We start from the raw sequence: 21354 nt of genomic DNA on the forward strand, positions 1-21354 counted from the left end.
TTGCAGGGGCTGGTGGGAGTGGGTTGAAATTGGGCAAATTGCAGGCTATGTGATTGATCACTTCATGATTATCAAACCTTATTGTATCCTCTTAGAACACTGTAGAAATGTTTGGCTGTACAGGCTTTTCCTTTTTTTGGTAATCTAATTAGCGTGCTTTTCTTTCCGCTCCTGCTCCAGCCATATCGGAGCAGGAAGACTGCATGGTTACATAGACTCTGCAGGTTTTTGTGTATGTGGTTGTTTAAAGTATTGTAGAAAACGTAGGTATTTTGTAAGAAGGGAATGTCCATGATCCTATGCAATTGCTGTCAAAGGATTTTATTTTTAATAGTGCCAAAGCTTGTGGTGCCATAATTGTCAAGTAAGGCATGGATTGAGGGGAGGAGGAGTGTAGAATTTACTTATAATTACCCTTGGAAAGTTTGAAGTGGCTGTGTGGGTTTTTTTTTTTCCTCCTCTTGACGATGAACTAGACCTTTATTGTTTCTGATATGCTTAGATGTGCCTCCTCTGTTTTAAAGTGTCTTGGAGTGTCCCCATGGTAATTGGGACATGGCGTTTAGCTGAATGGGGGCAACCTAGTCTCTCCTCCCCTCTCTATAATGAATTTTCAGGACCTTTTGTGCCACAGTGTTATTGAATAGCTAGCCACACTTAAAGTTTGAACAGTGTTGTTATTTCATTTTTTTTTTTTTTTTTCCCTCAAGGTACTTTCCTTAAATCTGGTACTTCTGCAAGAGCGAGATTGGTGAAGCCTGCCTTCTAAGGTTGTGTCTAGACTGGAGGGAGCTGTTGGCAAAAGTTATACAAATTGCACACTGCACACCTTGTGCTGACAGTTCTGTCGGGAGATGCTTTTCCTACATTTGGACAAATGCCGGGAAAATCCCCCTGTGTCAAGACATCCCTTCTGCCTCATGGAGAGAGGTTTACAGGGGTGTCAACAGAATGCTTCTGATGTGGCAGATCTCATCTGAGAGGTCTGCAGTCTGGGCGTGCACTCTGACAACACAACTTCTGTCGACAGAAGCCTGCAGTCTAGATATAGCCTTAGTTATGGAGTAGCCAGTTTCATACAGCCATCAGTGCAAGCCTTCTGAGGCTGTCCTGTATCGTCTCTTTCATTTAGAGTATACTCTGCCCTTTTATTGATAGGGTGCTTAGTTGTGATGTGTGCTGTTAGCTAAGGGACAGAAACCACCGCTCCTGGTGTGTAGTTGATGAAATCTTTCACTAAAGAGACTTAAGGAGAAGTGAGCTTGAATTTCTAGTTTGAGTAGAGCGGGGATTATCTGACATGATGATTTGGGTGGAGGCAGAAATAACCTGGCATGGTAGCCGAAGATGTGATTCTCTGTGTAACTCGTATTGTGACATTAGTTTATGCTGCATAGGGAGTTCTGGCTCACAAACTTCAGTATGGTGTCAAGCTTTTCTCTTGAGATTTCCTGTTTGTAGCCAGTCCAGTTTTTCAGGAAGCAGATTTTGGAGCATGGACTAGATGACTCCTAGCCAGAGGTAGATAAGAAAGTCTTTTGAAGGGTGCTGGAGCAACCATAAAGGTCCCTAGGCCTGGCTGCTTGATTCCTGCCACACAAAGTCTTTGGAGCCTGATGGGCACTCTGGCTGTTTGTTTGGGATATATTTGAAATCTCCAACCATGGCCTCAAGAAGACAGAGGAACTTGTGGACTTTTCCACCTCACTCTCATCTAATCTGGGAGGAGGAGAATCACAAAAAACCCGAAACCTCTGAAGCTACTCTTCTCACAATAGTATGTGAGCACTTTCAGGCAGTGCATCAGATGGCCTGACCTATCGTGTATGGTTCGTTGTCTCCTTACAGTGTTTGCCCTGGGGAGAGGATATGTGGAGTGGAGTGTTGTTGGTTTTGGTAAAGATTTTATTTTGGACTGTGCCTTGGTTTGTTAGAATCCTTAGCTGCAGTGGGAGTTCATTCTGCCATGGCAGATCAGCCCCGAGAAAATTGTCTCCTGCACAAAGAACTGAGTCCATATGATATAAAGCTCCATTGCACCTGAGGAGCGGAGTTGTTGTTGATCATAGTCTTCATCGCAGAGCTTCTTGCAGTCTTTAAGCTACTCTGGGCTTGAGCCATTGAGTACCTATCTTCTATGGGAAGCCAGTAGAGAAACTGGTGGACAGGTGTGACTTGCTTGCAGTGGCGTAAGTTGCTGAGGAAATGTGCTGCAGAATTCTTTATGAGCTGGAGTTTCCTAAAAGCGGATGGCGTCATGTCCATCTGTATGCTAGCATCTTCTTCTGAACATTTCAGGCTGGGGATTCCTCTGCTCTCCCCTCCTTTCAGCTACTTCTTATGAGTCTTCCTATTCAGTGAGGAGCTTTGGTGCTCAATTCTGCAGCTGATTGTATCAGTCACAAGCAAAAGTGGAGTGCAACTGAACAGTGTCATTGTTGTCCACAATGTTGATGGTTGCCTTTTTGGAGCTGTCACAGGTATCCATGTCACAAAAACTAAGCACAGTTGATGCACACCAGACGCTCTGTTAAGAGCATCAGGAGAGAGACTCATTTTCCCATTTCTGCCTTAAGTTCTCAGGGCTGTTTCAACCATAAGTTTAGGCTTCTGGTGCAGATGGTGTAAGTGTTCTGTGCATAAAAGGAAGACTTGAGTGTCTAGGGCTGTCACATTGCCTTTCACCAGGACTAAGTTCTTAATTTCAGTAAGGGTTATCCTCCTTGTGTTCCTAGATTTGGGCACATAAATGCATTTGGGCATATTTCATGCTGGGAGGTAACTAAATTTGTTACCTTTATCATTTTCATGTAGCAACCTTTCTTAAGTACTGCTAAGAGTTGGGAAGCTTTACTCTAAGTTATGGACACATCTGCCCTACAGCCATAGTGTAGACATGTAATATAGGTGGAACCTTTCTAGTCCATCATCCTCAGGACCTGACCGATGCTAAATGAGAGAATTAGCCAGACCATGGGAGGTCAATATTGTCTCGCAGCGTTACCAACACTAGGCAGACCATTTTGGGGTGAATTACAGGTAAGTAACAGCACAAAACACTGAGAGTCAGGACTGGTGGTTGCAAACTGTTTGTGTGTGGACAAGTTTTCTACAGTCCCACAGAAAGTGGTTATCTGGCTATCCGAAATGATGCCAGCTCACAGATGTTGCCGACGAGAGGTTCAACTTGTCCTGCTGTAGTGTCATGGTGTAGATGCTATGTGTTGACAAGAGGTTTTTCTGTCCCTGTAGGATTTCCACCTCCAACAGCTAAGTTGACAGAAGTTGCATTTTCACCAGCAGTTAAGTCATTGTAGCTATGGCACACAGGGATGTAGATATTTCACACGCTAAGCACTGTTGTTACATTGACCTAACTCTTACATGTAGACCGGGCCGAAGAGCACCACCCATTATCTGTTTTGCAAGGTTTGGGTTTTTGTATGCATGAGCAGCCAGTCAGAATTCAATCAGTCCTTGGAAATACCCAGTAGGCGTTAAGACCGTATGTCACGTTTAAAATCTCACTTTGACAAAGCAGGCTCTTTGTTATTCCAAAGATTGAATCCAGATATTGTCTCTGCACAAAAGTAGCAGGTTGAAAATGTGGAGAAGGAGAGGGATGCAGGGCTTCCTGTCCGTCAAACAAAGGGGTCCAAAGCATATAGAGATTTATTAAATCCTCAAAGGGGGCAGGCATAAAATGCAAAACAGGCTACCCTGAAGTAGCAATCCAGCAACTGGCTTAAAACAGAGCGACAAATGAAGACAGCAGGATGAGACCAAGTTTATTTGTGTGTCTTTGTGTTTAAGAAAAAAATAAAATAAAACCCAGTATATTTTTGAAACAAGTAGGGCAGGAAATGGCATTGTCCTTTGTTTATATTTGTATATAAACACAATTATAAATAGTAAAAACAAAACAAATGTTATTCAGCACAAACTGCGGAGCTGAGAAGATATGTGCCAAACATCCCCACTTCTATCCCTTCCTTTTGTGCTGCTTCCCTTCCCCCGCCACCCTTTGTCTGTGTTGTGTGTGTTTGGTCTATAAGCCCATTTGGCAGGAACCTGGTTGTCTTGCATATCGGTATGCTGTTCTCGAGCAATATTTGACCTTTTGTATGAGATGCTGCTTTAATTCATTGTCAAACACTTTGAAATTGTCCACTGGGCTATGTTGAGCATTGCTTTGGGTTCCTTTTAACTTTTTGGTTTCCTCACTGTAAATTGGATTAAATTAAGCAAGTTGTTCTGCGAATCTGGGACATGTGAATGAGCAATGCTGTCCTCTGAGATAAATATCCAAGCGAGAAGAGGCATTGATTTGTAGCGGGTAGGCTACCAACATCAGTGATAGTTCAACTTCTAGTCTAATTCTGGGTGTTCTCATGTATCAGGGTCATTATTGTGTTTGTCAGTCATGTGTTGTGAAGTGTCCTGTTGGTAATGGCTGATGTATTGCTCTGTCTGTTAGAAATTGTGTCCACTGTGTGAGACCATGGATTGCAACAGGATGTTGACTTGAGAGATGCACTTTGAGCCTCGATGATGGTTTAAGCAGCTCAGCAAAACTGTGGCTTTTATGTTCTGAATTCACTGATGATATAGGAAAAGTGTGCGGGCCTGCCTGAGTGTAGATAAGCAGGGCTGTAGGGTTTGTGCTCGATGCCAGAAGGAGAATCTCAGGATGCTGAAATATCTGGTAGCCAGCTTACACCTGTAGGAATAGGGCCCTGCAAAATCCACGGTCCATTTTGGTCAATTTTGCCGTCATAGGATTTTAAAATGGCACATTTCACAATTTTAGCTCTTGAAAGGTGAATTTTCATGGTGTTGTATGAGTCCTGACCCAAAGAGGAGTCATTGGGGTTGCGTCACTGCTACTGGACTGTGCTGCTGCTGGCGGCGCTGCACTAGGATCTGGGCAGCTGGAGACAAGTGGCTGCTGGCCAGGAATCCAGTACTGAAGGCATTGCTGAGCTCTTAGGGGTAGCTGCTGCACTATAACCACTCCTGAAAGCAGCAGTACATAAGTACGGACAACATAGGTATGGTATTGTCACCCTGACTTTGTTGCTGCTGAGATGCTGCCTTCAGAGCAGGGCATCTGTTCAGCATAACAACCGCCACTCTCCAGTTGCCCAGCACTGCAGGCATTGCAGAGGCAAGGATGGCAGCGTTTGAGACGCTCCTAAAATAAGCTCATGATCCCCCTGTCGCTCCCTCTTTCATAAGGGCCCTCAGTTTGAGACATAGTGGTCTCCCTTGTGAAGTCTGTGTAGCATAGCATAAAAGAACACAAAATGCCAGATTTCAGAGGAGGATGCCAGACTTCATAGCCCACAGCCACAAAAAGTGTGTCCTGAATTTGGTAGGGCCCTACATATGAATGAGGGGTACTTTGATTGGGAATGGACACTTAAAGCTCAGAAGCAGACTGAATCAACTCAAGAGTGTGCCTCAGATTGTTAAGAAACATACACGGAGGAAATTTGACTCTCCTTGCCCAAGTAATGTTTTTCTTGGAAGCTGTGTGCATCAGTCCAGCTAACAAAATTCCTGTTTGTCTGAAACCGATCTCAAGTTAGTTTGTAGGCACTGCACCCCAATTTGTGATATTGCGGGCAGTCACATGCCAGAGCACTTGGGTGACTTCCCCTTGTAGAGCTGCAGAAGCTTGTAGCCTGTGAAGAGGTAGATATGCTTTCATGGAATTTTGAATAAACATTAGTAGCTGGAAAGGGGTTGGCAGTCCTGTACCTTTGGCAGTGTTTACCCAGCCGAGAGGGAGGTGGTCAGATCTCGCTGGAGTGCTAGACTGATCCAGAAGGGACACAGTGCAAAGTAAGGTGCAGGATCTTGGATCCAGCTCACCCACCTGCACATGGACCATTAGGCTGCTAAATGTTGGGTGGCTCCTTTATAAGTCCTTGCTCCCGTCAACACGGATTGTGCTCCCTAATGTTGCTGTGTTGACAACTGCTTCTGCCTGTTCTGGGAGGAGGGCTCACCCAAGTGTTTCTTCTCTGCAGTTCCGCAGTGCAGAGGCACTAGTAGATGTCCTGTCCCTTGTCCAGTAACATGTAATTTTCTGATGAGTGGAAAGGGACAGTGACACTGCTAGAGAGGGAGAAAGAAATTTAAAAAAAAAAAAAAAGGCTGGAGTGGATGAGATAAGAATGAAAACGGATAGGAAGTGAGTGAGGGAAAAACGTAAACAGGAGGCAGCCACAGGATATGGGAGAGGCTGCTGTTCGGTCCCTGCAACAAGCCCTAACTAAAAAGGGTGAGGAACTGTTGATCTAAGCTGAGGGAATTTGCTGTGGAGTGCCATTCCTTTGAGGTTCCCAGTATTCAGCTGTGCTTTTCAGCAGCTCTGTGGAAGCGTGTCGATGTCGGGGATAGATATTCATGACCAGAAGAGCTGCACGGTGGCATTGGGAATCATTAGCCCCTCCTGGCAGTTGTTTTTTCTCTTTGCCCCAGGCTTGAGTGATTGCACTGGTGCATTGGCTGCACTTGGACCTTGTTGATATTTAGTACTTTCCTTCATTGTATATTGGTTTTCAGGGTCATTCCTTTTTTGGAGACATGGGTCTGGCTGGCCTGTGTAGATGGGGGAAACTTCTTGTTGATGGCTACTTGTTAACCCCAGAAACTAAATTCACCAGTGGCTTCTTTAGGGTTTACACCCAATTCTATCAGGGCTGAATTGTTCCTTATCTCAAAACATTTTCAGACATTTTTTTCCCTCTTCTGCCCTAGACTGGGCAACCATGTGACCAGGTATTCTTCTTTGTAAATGGAACCTAATGACCACATTCTGCAAGAACAGCGGTGGGGGAAGGATATGCTTCACTGGAAATTGAAGGAGGTGGGTGCAGAACCTTATGTGATGTGAACTCCTTACAGTGCACTGAGCAAGGAGAAAGCTAATCTGCTGAAGTGTTGGAGAGAATCAGAATTTCCTGTATGCCAAAAATAAAAATGACCAGAATTCTGTAACTGTAATCTGCAACTCTCAAATTGATGGTCTGCCCTATTGTCTGTTAAGACACACCAGATGATAGGTTGTGGTTTGCCCTCTGTAGTTTCTGTGGTTTGTGTAACGGAAGTGGTTCTTGTGGGTAAGGATCTGATCTTAGAGTGTTGGTAGCACGTGTTTATCTTTTTGTTGGCTGGTGGAATAAGGTGCACTTGGGATGCTGTGGAAAGTCTTTATACTTAGGTTTTCTTAAATTGGGTCTCTCCAGGCTTCACCGAAGGTGTCAAAGAGCACAGAGACTTGATGATAACACCACTGTTGGAGGTGTCTTTTCAACTGCTGAGCTTCAGACCTGCATGAAATGAGGTAGAACATGGAGCTAGGGGCCAGAACACCACATTTCTTTTCTGAGCTCAAACCTTGATTTGTGTGTTAAAGGTTGCCTCACCTTTTGCTTCCCTCATATCCCAGTTTAAAATGGGGATCAACTGTAGCTCACAGGAGTGCAAAATTTAATGCTGAGTGCTTTGAGCTCCTTTTGAATGATACATAGTGGTGTTGGAGCTATTTTTAGGTCAGGAGTGCCGAGCTGTGCCCCCGCCAACAGCTGTTTGTGCTTCCCGCTGCTTTTGGCAGGGGTCACCCCTAGAACTGCTAACTCGACCAGACACCACTGCCACAAGTGGCATCTGGTCCAGGGCGTTGTTGACCACCTAGCCACACCCAGCAGCAGGACACGAAACAACTGTGCAGCCTCCAGGGCCAGTGCCCTGGACCCCCGGTGTGGCAGACTATAGAGCCCATGGGGATTGTAGGACTCCAGGGGGCTGGTCTATGGCTTTGGAGGAGCTGGCTGGAAAACTTCAGGGTGCTTCAGCACACCCTGCACCTGTACTTCCTGTGTCTATGGCAATGGAAGTGTGTGGTTTGTTAGTTTAATCCCTGTGTAAATTCTTTGTTCAGGTTGGTTAAATCTATATATTTGAGGAGGAAGTCAGCCTACTGTTAGGGAAATTATTGGGTGAACAAAGCACTAAATTCTGACTTGAGGAAGCATGCATGCCTGTCTGTCCTTCAAAATATGGAAAGTTGAGTTTAAAAATCAATGTGACTATTTGCTTTGGCTATTAACTGGGATTGGTGCAGTCGTGTGTGTTACATGACTTAGCTTTATCTCTGCCATGTTGCTTTTTTCTTCCCCTCCCCTCAGTAAGCTTTGTCAGGTTTTGTGCTCAGTGAAGGAGTATGACTATTTACATTTTGGCTATGGCCTGTTACACAAGCCAATCCATTCTGCTTTTTAGAAAGAAACTGACAAGGCTTGAAATAGAAGCCAGGTGTTCTGACTCTGGGTGTTTCTGATTTAAGTACTAAATTCTTCGTCCCTGGAAGTCTAAAATGTATATTGTAATTGGCTACCGCTCCTTTTTGCACTTGTAGGTTGTAGTAATACTGGCTGGCAGGTGTCAAAAGAATTGTGAATAGTCACTGAGTTCTGATCAATGTTTATTTTGACAGTTAGCCTCCTCCAGAAAAACTTTTCCTATCTGTTTCCTGCAGCATTTTTCCCAGGCCATTGCTGATGCAGGGTCTGGAAGGCTGTTAAAATAACTTTTTGCAACAGGTCTGTGGTGCAGGCTGTTTTGAATTCTCAAGGATCTTGTTGTCTAGAATTTAGCCAGTTGAAAGGAAGCCCATTTTTGTCATTTATTGCTCCATGGCTGCTGGGACGCTCTTTTGTCAAGGCTGCTTATGTACTCTGCTGACTAGAAAGTCAGGGTGCTTGCAAAGCATTTTTTCAAAATCCTGCTCCACCTATTGTTGTTTGGATTAGGAGGAAACCACTCCTTCAGATCTATCCTGTGCTTCCTGAGATATTAAATGCTGGGAGTCTCTGGACAAGCTGTAGTGGCATTACAGAGGATCAGCCCATTGACTTAAACCTCCAGCCACGCTCATGCTGCTGAAGCTTTTTGTGGGAGTCAGTTGAAAACTTTTTCACCAAGTTGGGCTTTATTTATTTTTTTTTTTTAAAGCTCTCTTTCAGTCACAACTGGGCATGTCTTTTTTTTTTTTTTAAATGAAAACCAAAATTTTAATTGAGGTCAAGCTGGATACAGGTTGCTCTCCCTTATCCAGTATGCTCTGGACCTGACTGGTTCTGGAAGAGAGAGACTGCCAGATGAGGGGAGGTATAGGGCATCTGCAGGCAGAAAGCCCTGCAATCGTGGTCTGCTGTATCAGCCTGCAGTCTCTCACCCTACCCAGCCTGTCATGGGGCTCCAGCCAGCCCCTGGCCCCCCTTTCCCCCCCAGCTGCTCTGGAGCTGAAGGGGGCTCCAGCTCCAAGCCCTGTTGGGGCTCCTGTACCAGCCACTACTATCTCATCTGGCAACATGCGTGGTCATGCTGAGCAAGACATGTTGCCAGATGAGAGAGTACCAAATTTCAGAGGTGCAACCTGTACAACAGTCTATCGAGTGGGCAAGGAGGGAGATAACAGTAAAAGGGCAAGTAAGTACATATTGTCACATGTACAATGAAGTCTTGCAATGAGTGCTGAAGAGATCACAACAAGACTCTGGTGAACATCTTCATAATGGTTTCACAGGCCTTGATGCAGGACTTCAGAATGGAGAGCAAAAACAGTGTGGTCCATCTGTTTGTCTTGCTAGTAGAAGAAAAGTGAAGAGTGATCAAGTCTGTACAGATATCTGTATGTATGAAAGACTTCCTCAAATATCTGGGGCCTACAACGGCAGCAGTGTGTTCTGTGGAGTTCTTTCAATTTCCATAGTAACCATTTTGGAGGTATGTTTGTCATTCAGAGGTTTCTCCCTCTTGTCTCAGTTCTTTCTCCAGCAGTGTGTGCAAAACCTCAGCGGCTGAATGAGTCTTAGATTGCGAGAAGGTAAATTTGGGGGCGGCTCTGTTCCAGTGAGAAGGACTCCAGCCGCTACCATGGCCCCAGGATCTGTTTCTCAGTGACCTCGGCTCAGTTCAGACGAAGGATAATGTGCAGGAACAAACTCCTGCTGGCAAATAAATTTAATCTTCTAAGGCTGCTCTCCCTTCTCTTCCTTGAGGTTTGGAGATACATGATTTAGATTAAAGCACTTTTACTTCTAACCAAGTGACTCTAACTTCCACATTGCAGTTATCTGATTACCTTATTGATTCTATTTCAGAAGTCTGAACAGGAAATACAGTAGGGAAATTGCCCTAATTCAGGCTAGTCATAACTTAATTAAAATGTTTCTTTTCTTCCTTGTCAATACCTGAGTCACTGATGTGTCTGGCCTTCAACGGTTGGATTTCCCGTATTTGTGGAAATCTGGACTGTTTCAGTAATCTAGTGAATAAAGAATGTGTTCAGCTGTTTGCACATTAAAGTAGACCAGACTATTCTTCAAACTTTGAAGAATTTTGATTGTGGGTAGTGTCTCTTGGTTGTATCATGTGTATCTTTTGGCATCTGTGGCAGGGGAATGTGCAAGCGAGAGAGAGGTTTATTATCTGTCATTTGGGTAATGAAGCCAAATAGCATTTGCAGAGTTGTGATTTTTAGCTAATATGCAGGTGGGACAGACCTTTGGAATAGGAGCAGCTAGTGTGTCTGAGTATTTCGGCAGGTAAACTGGATTTGTGTCCTACCGCAACACAGGCTGCACTCACAAATCTCAAGTTCTTGTTGGAGTATACAAGATAAACTCTCTTAAATAATTGCATTTATATCATGAACTGTAAATACTTGGTGACAGATAGAACTCGATTACTACTTTAAACTTTGCTCGGTGGTTGAGGGTTGAAGACTGTTCCTCCTTCCAAGCTTCAAATAGGAAATAACTTACACGGGGGAGGAGGGAATGCAATTCTCGGCTAGTGAGCAAAGATTAAAAATACAGAAGAATCAGCTGTCAGGAACTACTAAACTAGGGGCTTCTTTACACAGGGAAACTTGCCAGTGTAATGTTACTGGTGTAACTCCCTGTGTGTACACTTACTTATTCTGGAATAAGCTTGTCAACACAGGAAGTTTTATCAAAACCAAAGCAGCAGAAATGTAGCATTTTAAAGACAATGATTTATCCCATGATGAGCTTTCATGAGACAGACCCACTTCATCAGTGGTAGTTTATACCAGTATAACAACAGAGTAGTAGTAGAGTATGCTAGTAAATTTCTCCATGCAAACAAGCCCTAACACCTCCTTTACTGCCCCCCTCCTAGCCTTCCATCCCTCTTGCTTGCTTGCCATTGCATCATTTTTGTTCTAGAGACGTGTTAATCGGTTGCACTGCTGTGGCAGGAGGGACTGAAGAGCCCTGGAAAAGACTATTGACTATTGGATTAGGGCAAAGGGTGAACTGTCAGTGCAGCAAACAGTTGTTATCATTTCAGCCTCGGGAGTGACAGAGTAATTAAATTATAGTGCATCTGCATCCTATCTTATATTGTCTAGAAGATGGGAACTTTAAACCTCCGTGCCAGTGTTTTGATTCTTACCCCTTCCTGCGGACAAACGGGTACATAAAGCAGTGATGGCCTGGGGACCACATCTCTGTTTTCAGCATCAGCGAGTACAAATACTGAGGTGTAGATTTTTTGTCCGTTTTGAAGTTGGCCATGTGACTCTACACTTCAGTGACCTAACAGGTAGATTGTAATTACATAAGGGGAAATACTTGCTCTTGCTTATGGAGTCAAATTTCTGGTGCCTTTAAAGTTCTCTCTGCATTGATCTGTGGGGTGGAGACTGAAATAGGCTGGGTTTCATCATAAATTTAGAAAGTATTTTAAAAATCTTATGAGAAAAAGGATCCAACTTTGTTCCTTTCTGATTATTGATCTATAACTAGTGCTTTTCCAAGTTTTGAAAAGCATTTGTATTTGTCAGCTGAAGAACTCCTAGTGCTGGCATGTGCTACAGTGAGACGTTGGACTTGAAAACCATGCCGTTGTCTGTCTTGCGTCCTATCCCCTCTTGATTTGTGACAGGATTTTGGCTGCTACCCGGTAACTTTCTCTGGGTGAAAGGGATGTTATCATTGGGGTAACTGAATATCTTAGCTTTCATTTCTGTCTCCAGTTCATGTGGTATTCACCTGTAAAACAGTGACTAGTTCCTTTTGTTTAACATACTGCTCTAGTACTGATCCAGGCTTAAAGTGAGCAAGTACCAATCCTTGGACTAGTATAGTTTTCTGTTCCGAGAACATCTGGTTGGTCTTTCTGGAAACAGTTTTGCTGGAAGCAGCCAGACTTATTTGGTGAGCAAGGAAACAGAAATTTGTATAATAGATGCTTTAAAAATATTTAATATCCACTGTAGTACAAGATTGAGGAGGAAACGTTCATATTTTTTTTTTTTTTAATGGAGTCCTTTGTATACCACTGTCCTGCATCAGAAGCCAGTCCATGGGAGTGAAAGCTTCGGTCAAGTCAGTTGCGGTGCAGGAAGGAAATCTTTTGATTTATGCTTCTTACAGGATTTGTTTCCTATTGGTTTGTTATTAACTCTCTCTCTCTCTCTCTCATTTTTGAGCACCTTTATTTTCACTGAGTAATTAAGATCCATTTTTGTAGCAAAACTTGAAGATCTTATCGTTGTCCTTAAGAAATCCCCATAGAGTTGCCCTAAAGCAGCATGCTGCGTGACTCATAACTGTGAAGGTCATAGGCTAGTACTCTTGGGCACTCGGCCACTTTCCCTTAGATTTGTATATTGCCTGTTTAAAATAACATCTATTAGTAGTAAGTTTTAAGCACACTTATTGCTGGTACAGTTTCAGTCACAACATGGACACGGCCTCAGGATTTTCACTTCTAGAAAGGAACTGTCTTAGCACTGCAGGTTTTGCTCATTGTTAACACAGCCATGCGCAAAAGGTGTAGCTCAGTCTAAGAATGACTGGCTCTGTAGACTGATAAACCTAATCCTAACTTGGATGAGGTGTTTGACTGGATGGAGCTCAGAAAGTGTATTTTTACTGAGTAGGGTTAGTGGATTTGCTGATGAATCACTCGGATAAATAAGTAGGATCCTTCTGTGATTCAAAGATGTGGGTTTCTCCCCCTCTCCCTTTCTCCCCTTTATTTCACCCCCAGCTGTTGCAACTTGTCTGATGTTTGGGTTTGTACTTAGTTCCCTTGTGAGACTTTGTATCAGTTGTATTGTACTTACCTTGCATCTGAGTGCTTGTCTCTCATTATCTCTTTGGCCATTGGTAATTTGCTGAGGTGAATTCTGTTGTACAGATGCTCTCTTTCGTTCCTTGTATTGAATCCCCACTGAAACAGCTAGGCACTCTGGAGTCCTCCTAGAAGAGCCTTGTTCCATAGAGATCCCAAATACTTTCTTGATACTTTCTTTTTCTGTATGTGACACATCTGAAATCCGGAGTCTTATAAATCTTTCCTATAGTCCCCTGTCTATCTCAAGCATACAACTGAGACACCCTGTTTATTTTTTCTCTCTAAGTCTGAGCACTGAGTGAGTTTAGTTGTTTTCCATATCCATAGGAGTCCTTGTTATGATTACCACACTGATTTAAAACCGTGTAGGGGGTGATTAGAGCATTGGATTGAATCGGGATTCTGTTCTCGCTTCAGCCATTATGCAACATCACAATGCAAGTTGTCGCTTCCCCTCTCTGTACCTCAGTTTCCCAGTCTGTGATGTGGACTAAAAACTTGCTTTTTAGAAATGGTTTGAGATCCTTTGAAAGGCCACAGAAGGGCTAAGTCGTAAGATTTTAACGTTTCTTTCCCCATTCTAGCAATTGTCCACCGTAAATTTGCACGATTTTGTTTGGAGGAGGCCTCTGTCTCAAATTTTCTCAGACTGATTGTCTAGTACCAAGTATTGCAAACATTTATAAATGCTAAACTAGAATATTTGACTGCCACTCATTTGTTGAGCAAGCCATTGTTGCTCTATGTAAAAAGCTGGGCCAAAGGAGCTGAGCTGCTGAATGTTATAGCCAAAAAATGTTTGCTTCTCTGTAGTGTGTCTTCTGCGTGTGACTTTCTTGAAGTGATCTCTTGAGGGGGCAGTGGGAAGATATTGCACAAAGGACACACTAGCGCCACATGTTGCTCTGTATGTTTAAAATGTGCACAGCTCTACATGTGGCTTAAAGGAAGTGACTCAACGGTGGTGGAACAAGTGTGCTGGATGACAGCTGCAGCACTGGCAGCTTGCGTGAGCCTTTATGGTCAGAAGCCATCTTTTGGAGGAAGGCCTAGTTTTAGTGCTGTGAGGGGGGAGGGACGAAGGCTCATAGACGCATTTGAAGCCAAACTAAGGGTACAAGTTAAAAACAGAACAGCACTGGCATAAAAACACAACGCATAGGGAAGCCCTTTTTCCAACATAGAAAATACAGTTTTGAATGCAGTCTGTAGACTTTTTTTGTTTCAAAAGCTCTACTGCTTCTAAGAACTGTATGTGTGAAAAATGAAAACTTAATATGCCAATAACTCCCCTGCATTGTCCAGTAACTCCCCACTGTGTAACAGAGTGGGGCTCGGTCTCTCAAGTTTACTGAGGCTACTCACTCGCATTTTGAATGTTGAGTAATTATGACATCTCTTCATGTAAGTACTTGAAGGTTAGTGTTTGTTCAGAAAGATCAGTCTTGTGAACTAAGCATATTACTGAGAGATTGTAGCTGATTTTTAATATGCAGCACGAATTAGTTTTTTTTTGAAAAGGGAAAACAAGCTTTATTGGAGGCCTTTTATCATTGTCAATAGCGTGCACACAGAATTCTTAATATAAAAGGACAGTGATTTTTTTTTTGGCCATTGTTATTAGAATTGCTATCAATAAACTGGCTTTTGGCACCCTGAGTGGAACCTTTGTGGATTATGTAATCCAAAAAAAAAAAAAAGGCACTAGGGCATAGACATGGTTTGAGAACTAAATTTTACTCCATTCCTACTGTGATAAGGAAATACAAGTGTCTAGTTCTCAAATCATATGGAATCTGACTAAAGGAGATGGAATCATACAGGTAAATGTTTTGTACATAAAGGAGCCTACCATGCAATCACATTCTGGTTTTGAGACTTTTTATAGACTTCGTCTTTCCACAGTTTTTAAACCAATCAGTTGACTTGTAGATTTACTTCATCGTAGTCACTTTATTTTAAAGAAATTACAGATTTAAAGTTGAACCTATCTTGTCTGGCACCCTTGGGACCTGACCGGTGCTGCATGAGAGAATTTGCCTGATGTTGGAAATTTAATATTTTCAAGTACATTACTAACACTTCCACTGCTTACTGGGCTCTTAGAAGACAAGTTAAGGGTAAAGTATAGCTGATAAGCAGTACAGAACACTGAGAGCCAGGGCTTGGGTCTGTAAACAAAGTTTATGGGACCACAGGAAACTTGGCCACACCCACGATAAGTGGTCATCTGGCTAACTAAGGTCCTGCCAGATGATGGAGTTTGCTGGATGGGAGAGTTATGAATTACAGAGGTTCAATCTGTAGGACTCCTAACTCCCAGGCCACCATGCTCCCAAATGTTGGGCCCCTGTACTTGAATGATGGTATTGTAATCCACATACGTACTGGATGTGGTTCACTGTCCCATGTCGTGGCTCTTAGGCAGTTTAGAGAGAGAGTGAGTTTACAGCCGTTGCTGAGAGCCAGCTGACTTTAGCTCTAAGATGGAGAGGCTCGTGCATAAGCTCTAGAGTTCTCAGGTTCAGATCCACTTGTCCTGCATTACAATAACTCTACAAGCACACAGGGTACATCGACACTTGCATACCTCTTTTGAAAGAGGTATGCAAATGAATTAGATTGAAAATGCAAATGATGTATAAATTTGCATGTTCGATCTTATTTGCATATTCAAATTTCAAAAGAGCTGCTTTCGAAAGAAGAAAGCCAGTGTAGATGCTGCTTTTTCCCTTCATTTAATGGGAAGAAGGATTCTTTGGAAGATGGGCTTACTTTCGAAAGAGCAATGTCTACACTGGCTTTCTTCGTGAGAAAGAAGCTCTTTTGAAATTTGAATATGCAAATGAGATTAGACATGCAAATTTATAAATTTACATTTTCGATTTACTTCATTTGCATACCTCTTTCGAAAGAGGTATGCAAGTGTAGATGCACCCACAGCATGGTACCCTGCAAGTTGTCACTTGAAAGCTCTGAAATGAGCTTTAATGATCCAAGCGTAAAATGTAATCCCAGGTTGTTTCAAAAAATTTTGTGACTTTGGCAATCTTGGAATTTTAATCATTTATTCACCTTGACATTTTTGAGCAGATGTAATATTTTAAAATCAAAGATTTGACTCTGGTCTCTAGTTAAGTATCTTACTGCTGAGCAAATTACTGTAGTTAGCTTCTCTCCATATTTTATCATGATCAGCTCATTTCAATTATTTAGTGGCAGTGACTTGTTACTAAGTAGAATTCTGTTGGCAGCTCCAATAGTCGGACTGTTTTTAAAGTAACAATGGTCTAGGTACAGTCATCTAGGTTGACATCCTGCAAATCAGAAACGATTAAATTGTATCCAGTTTACTCCCTATGTTTAGCCCTTTAACTTGCTTTTGACGGAAATGTACCTTGTGTTTAGCTGAAGCAGATCTTCCAGAAAATCATCCAGCCTTTAGCGGAGGACATTGAGGGATGGCGAATCCACCACTTCCTTTGGGACTTTGTTGCTGTGGGTCATGTCCTGGCTTCTAACTTGAATTTGTCTGACTTGAGCTTCCAGGCCTTTTGTTCTTGGTCTTTCTGTGCCAGATGAGAGCTCTTTTGTATGTAGTATATATTATCTCTTGTTTGTAACTGTGTTTTTTTTGTCTATCTGAGACTAGTTGGGTTTCTTGTGTAAATACTAAGATGCTGTTTACTGTATATTACGCTCCATAACCTGTTCTAGTTTCTCAGATGATATATCCTTGTGTATGTTAATTTGTTATGCTCCTTGCTGTATTTGAAACATTCCCTCAATAAAACTCCTTTTCTCCTTCTGAAGGTCTTAATATGTTGTAACCAGGTCTCTTCAGTTGTCTTTTTTTGGTAAGCTAAGGAGTGGACTCTGGGAGTTCCTCTCTATAGGGCATTTGCTACAGTCCGCATAAAACATTTTGGGGTATTTTCTGCACCCTGGCTAATTTTTCAAAGTCCTTTTTAAAATCTCGACACCAGAATTGGAAGTAATATTCCACTATCTGTGTTGCTAGTGCCCTAGATGGGTAAAATGGCTCCTAGCTCCTGTCCATGCATCCACAGGTCACCTTTTTTGACAAAGGCTGGAGCTCATTATTTAGCCATTTGTCCTCAATGACCCCTTGGTCATTTTCAGAGTTTCTGCTTTCCCGGCTGTAGTCCCCCATCCTCTCGGTATGGCCTGTGTTTCTTGTTCCAAGGTTGTGACTTGATGTATCAGAATGCACTTTTCTTAGAACAGACCCTATTTACCAAGTGGTGACATTGGCTCTGACTTCCTTCTCCTAATTATTTACTGCTCCACCAGTCTGTGTTCTCTACAAATGTAATCAGCAGTGATTTTGAAGTATGATTATCTGCCCTAAATTAGGTGTGCTTTCTCCTTCACCTGACAGTGCCCTGTCAGTACAGATAGTAATTCATTTCTCTCCTTTTCTTGTGAAACTGGACAAATGGCCCAGAGAAGCTGCCAGTTGAAGCAGCAGTAGCAGGTGTTAGGTATGCGATGTGAGGGGGTCTGGAGGAAATCTACATTTGTGCGTACTCTTGGGGAGGAGGGAGACAGTCATACAGGTGTGACTGAATCTCAGCTGTTCTTTCTGTACTGGCCTGACTCTGGAATGTATGCTGAGCCCTGTCCAGAAGTGTGTAAGCTGAAGATGTTCAGCAACATGCTGACTCAAGCCGCATGGTCTGGAATATTGATCGAAATTAAGTAGAAAGTGGTAAAGGGAAAGCTAGAGGCATTAGTGATCAGAAATGGAACACTGCTGCTGCCCTGCAGCTTTTTTGCTTAGATGTGGAGGTCGTTCCTTTGGGACCTTTCCACATCCGCTGTGTGGAGCTCTGGGAAGCTGCTCTTTTCCCATGCTTGGTTCCCTATTGGGGTAAAGGTCTGAATTCTGCATAAATATTTACCATATCCCATATGAACCAGCAGAGAGCTGCTAACACTGTTTTTTAGCAAAACAAGTGGCGATCGGCATGTTTTTTGCAGGGCTCGTGGCTTATGTGTGCCTGAGAAGGCATGCATCTTGTCATCAACAAAGGATGCAGTGGGAGAAACGACCACCCCCTTTGTACATTTTTCTATTGAAAATGGGTACTGATCTGCAGACACTGTGGACCCCACTCTTCAGAAATAAATGTGTAACTGCCAGAAAGAAACAGAAAATCATGTGTGGATAACCTGTGAGACGTAAAAGCAACTTCTTCTTTGGCGTGTAGTGAAATACTTTTCTTATCCATTGAGAGCAACATGCCTTTCCTCTTTCCTTTCCTTTCTCTCCTTTCCCTCCCTAACTCAGAGGGCCCAGAAGCCATTAGGAAATACACAGGAAAGAGCAACTCTGTGTGGGTTGAAGGCATAGGCTAAAAGATTTGATAAATCATAGCCATGGCTAACTTCTGTTGTCACTCAATTGCCCTAAGCCACTTTGCTCCATGACTCTTGGGCTGCTGAATGAGATTTTTTTTTGTCTGATTGGGAGGTGTTTATTTTGGTACAGAGGGCATGAGTAGGTGGAGGTATTGGGGGGGGCGGTGGCGGGGCTGGATGGGGGAGGTTTGTTGGCTTATTGGAGGGGCATATGAATGTGAATTCTCAGATCCCCTCATTTTACATCATAGCCTAGCATCTGCATTAGTCCCATGAAGTAGAAATAGCACTTGAAAAGAGCACTCTGGGTCTTCCACAAGTTTTTAATCACTTCCTTGATTTAAAGCAATACTTGAGCTTTTGTTGCAGCCTTTTGCCAGTGTCAGTACTTTGGTCAAATCAGGAGACATCTTTGGGGTTCTCTTTTTTTTGATGGACAACAGCCTACAGTGTATGGTTTTGAAATATTTAGGATTCATGGTTTCGACTGAAAAGACAATTCAGTATTTTATTGGTCCTTGTACTATAGCAAGCTTTTTGATTTGTGGGGCCTGAAAACATAACCGCTGAGTTATAGTAACAATAGATGGCAAAATATTACAAATTCAGAATAAGTGATGCTCAATGATCCTTACGCTTGTGATGTCAAATTAAATATTTTATATAACTATTAATAAAACATACATATTCTCCCTTGACAAGTGGCAAGTAGAGCTTTGTAAGGTTGTAATGATGCTTCCCAGTGTTACATCTTTCGTAGGATTACAGATATAGTTTGAACCTCCAATATCTTTCAGCAGTACCTATTATCCTAGCTTGAAAATGGGAACAGAGGTGCACAAATCACTGGGTCAAAATTGTGCAGAGGAGAATAGATCTTGAGTTCAGACTGAGTTTTAGGCTTTAGCCACTAGACCACACTGCTTCCACGGTTGTGAACTGTACCTGTTTCCACAGGTTACCTTTTTAGTGAAGTGAAAGATGCTGAATATTAGGATCAATGTTATAAGAGTAAAATATATTTGGTAAATCACCTCTTATTGCGGTGTTGCTGTTACTGCATAGATTTTACTGAACCGTGAGTGAGTGTGTATGCGCATGCGTTGCAAATTTGGGAATCGTTGACTTCAAAACAGCCATTTGTAAAAATAGCCTGTCTTTTGTACCCTGTTCCAGTTCTCAAGGGAAGGCTGTCTCTCTGGTATATGTGGTGTGTGGATAACGTACATGTACAGCTGCCGCTTTGGGGTTTACAGGGGTTTTTTTTTCCCCCCCTCATCTCTTTGTATCTTGAGACACTTGTGTTTTGAAGAGCACAGGTTAAACATCACTGGGTCTTTCATTGCTGCCTTCTACAATAGACTAGGCTTGTGCGCAATGAGGTGCTGGCCTGTGAAGTTGTGAGCATCTGGCTATGTTTTGTGTTTTCTGGAGTGCCTTCTGAGAGCCTATGCTTTCTTTGTTTTTGTGAAATCCCTCAAAAATCTGCTCTGGAGCATGTCTCTTTTTTTCTCAAGTCCATGCTAAATACAGCCACTACTCATTAAACAATAATGAAGACCACAGGGAAAAATCCAGAGACATGGAAAATAGATTTCCTGGGAATGTATGGATGGGGGGTTTGCATGTTGAGACTTGTGGAACGGATTTAGAGGTAGGAGTGACTCCTTTTGGCTCTATGCCTCCCACATGAATTCTCTCTGTAGCCATGATCATGGTTTTGTCAGATAGTGATTGCTCAATGCAATTTGGTATGGGTACACACGTGGCCAATGAGCACCAATGCTGTGAATGGACCTGGTAGATGATTGGCTGGTTGCTAGCCAGTTCCATCTCTTTGCCAGACACAGTGACATGGGAAATATGTGGAGCTGACTTAGGGACAGCGTTCAGCGCCAATGATCTAAAACTATTTCTGTGATATTTGCCGGTTTCAAGGGAAGGAGTTTAAATATTTCCCTTTCTCTCACCTTGCTGTCTGTAGTGATATAGGTGCTTGTTAATGGAGTGTCAGCCATTGTGTTGCCTGCGGCAGGGGTTAGAGCCCTGGGAGGATTTACATTAGTCAAACACAAATAGACAGTGTAGCGTGAAGAAATTTCTATCCTGGTAGTGCATTTGGGGAGCCTAATTAGATTATTGGGGCAGAAAAAGAAAACAAACCCTTAATTCCACCACTACCTTCTTTCCCTATGGCTCAACCAGTCACATAGCAAAAGGGCAGTGAGCTTGCTCCTGTCTGTGCTGACCTGTGATCTCTCATCCCCCCAAAAAAGCACGAGTAATGGCTTAATTCCATTTCTCTTGAAAACAATAGAGAAGGTGCATTCTTCTGAGAAGAATCCCGTGCTTTCAGGTATTGCTGTGGATGGAAGCCTTTGTAAAAGTAAACATCAAATTTAAACAAAATGAGCTGTGATATGCAGTGGGTGGAGGGTGGGACAGGGCTGTGTGTGATGACAAGTACACTGCAGACCTATGTGGTGGTCTTGTTACAGTGCTCAGGAGAGAGATCTCGCACTTTCTTACTTTAAATCATTCTCGGTGCCAGGATCTTCGGAAATGTTGAGTTTTAAACCCCAGCTCTCCCTGGCTGTCCTGCAGCATGTGTTCTGCTGGGGAGCTGTGTAGCTGGTGTTCTCTGCCTGTCCGTGAGTAGCGCTGTGTTGGGTTTCTGGTGATGGTGGTTGGGAGGAGATGGGAGAGAAGAGGTGGAGTTTATTCCCATCCCTCAAACGATCAATAAAACAATCAGATGCCTTTCCAGGAATGTCAGATGAACATAAA

At 42.9% G+C, this 21354-nt stretch overlaps 1 protein-coding gene across 4 annotated transcripts in view; it reads left to right on the forward strand.

The window, feature by feature from the left end:
- ARHGEF12 (Rho guanine nucleotide exchange factor 12) overlaps positions 1-21354 on the forward strand; it is a 101771-nt gene that overhangs the window by 4603 nt on the left and 75814 nt on the right. The gene's annotated exons all lie outside the window — the stretch shown is intronic.

This window comes from Carettochelys insculpta, chromosome 25 (genome assembly GCF_033958435.1).
Source record: "Carettochelys insculpta isolate YL-2023 chromosome 25, ASM3395843v1, whole genome shotgun sequence".
Taxonomy (NCBI): Eukaryota; Metazoa; Chordata; order Testudines; family Carettochelyidae; genus Carettochelys; species Carettochelys insculpta.